The sequence below is a fragment of the Myotis davidii genome, unplaced genomic scaffold, assembly GCF_000327345.1.
Source record: "Myotis davidii unplaced genomic scaffold, ASM32734v1 scaffold577, whole genome shotgun sequence".
NCBI classification, from domain to species: domain Eukaryota; kingdom Metazoa; phylum Chordata; class Mammalia; order Chiroptera; family Vespertilionidae; genus Myotis; species Myotis davidii.
Window position 1 is genome coordinate 819460 of NW_006289082.1, and position 1710 is coordinate 821169.

Consider the following 1710-nt stretch of genomic DNA (forward strand, 5'->3'; position numbering starts at 1 on the left):
ATATATGCACTTGATGCAGGAGCACCCAAATACATTTAAAAACTTCTGGAAGAATCAAGAGAGATATCAACAGCAATACAATCATAGTAGGAGATTTTAATACCCCATTGACATCACTGGATAAATCCTCCAGACAAAAAAAATCAGCAAAGAAACAGCATCCTAAATGCCTGACTAGATCAGATGGACTTAATCAACATCTTCAAAACATATCACCACGGTCCCCGCCCCCGGCCCCGCCTCCAAGCAAGCAGTGCCCTGCACACTACTGGGGGTGAGATGCCACGATGGGGAAGGTGGCAGGCAGCAAGGCTTACTTCCAAAGGGGCAGTCTGTTCTGGTTCACAGTCATCACCCTCTCCTTTGGCTATTACACGTGGGTTGTCTTCTGGCCTCATAGTATTCCTTATCAGAGCCTCGGGCCCCTGGGCCCCTTTACTCAGTACTTGGTGGACCATCACCACTCCCTTCTGCACAATGGGTACTGGCTTGCCTGGCTGATTCACGTGGGCGGGTCCTTGTATGCCATGGTATTGTGCAAGTCTAAAGGCATCACGAATAGTCGGGCTCAACTACTCTGGTTCCTGCAGACATTCCTCTTTGGAATAGCCTCCCTCTCCATCTTGATCGCTTACAGACCAAAACGCCAAAAGCAAACTTAAAGGAGATCTCCAACCCTTTCCCTGCACTGACATCCAGCCTCACTTTTGTCTGGGGATGATGTGTTTACTCCACCTTTCTGTTTTCTGGAAAGTTACAACCCTCTAGTTAGTCATTATCTCATATTCTCTGGTTGGGCTTGAGTAGATAATAGGAAAAGGTTTTGTCTTTCCAATTCTCAAGACTAACCTATTTGGCAGACTACTTCTAGCTACCTTCGCGAAGGCCTTGGCTGTGTTGGTGCTCTCTCCCTGCCATCTGGTTTAAGCCACGTACTAAATTTGCTTGTTGGTATACCTGTGTTTCCACCTTTTGACTAAAACACCTTACCCATACCACCTCCATCTTAGCTGATTAGGGGTTGCTTTTTGGTAAGGTAAAATATTTTAGAGTTAATGGATGGATTTTTTTCAAAAGCATGGTCCTCTCCAAGGGAAATAATGACAGTAGTATTAATAGTGCCAGTACAATATGGTGCATGAAATAATGACAGAGGAATTAATGGTGCCGGGAACAATATGGTGCATTATTGAATGAAATGGATTAACAAATAAAATGCTGTCTTTCCATTGGGAAAAAAAAAACATATCACCACAAAGCTACAGAATATACATTTTTCTCAAGTGCACATGGGACAGTTTCAAAGATAGACCACATATTGGGACACAGGCAAAGTCTCTTCAAATCCAAGAAGATTGAAATCATATTAAGCATCTTTTCAGGTCACAATGGCATAATATTAGAAATAAACTATAATAAAAACAATTAAAAATTCAAACATTTGGACACTAAATAGCATGTTATAAAAAATGATTGACTTACCAAAGAGTTCAAAGAAGAAATAAAATATATCCTGGTAACAAATGACAAAGAAAACACAACAATCCAAAATCTATGGGATGCAGTGAAAAAAAAAAAAAAAAGAAAGAAAGAAAAGAAAGGAAAGGAGGTAAGGAGGGAGGGAGGGAGGAGGGAAGGAGTAAGGAAGGAAAGAAGGAAGGAAGGAAGGAAGGAAGGAAGGAAGGAAGGAAGAAAGAGAGAAAGAAAGTA

At 41.5% G+C, this 1710-nt stretch overlaps 1 pseudogene across 1 annotated transcript; it reads left to right on the forward strand.

Annotated features, from left to right (window-relative positions):
* The first annotated feature begins 287 nt into the window (after positions 1-287).
* LOC102762342 lies at positions 288-871 on the forward strand (annotated as a pseudogene). The gene has a single exon (XR_001513453.1). The product of XR_001513453.1 is annotated as a transmembrane protein 254 pseudogene (transcript).
* Positions 872-1710: the final 839 nt, after the last annotated feature.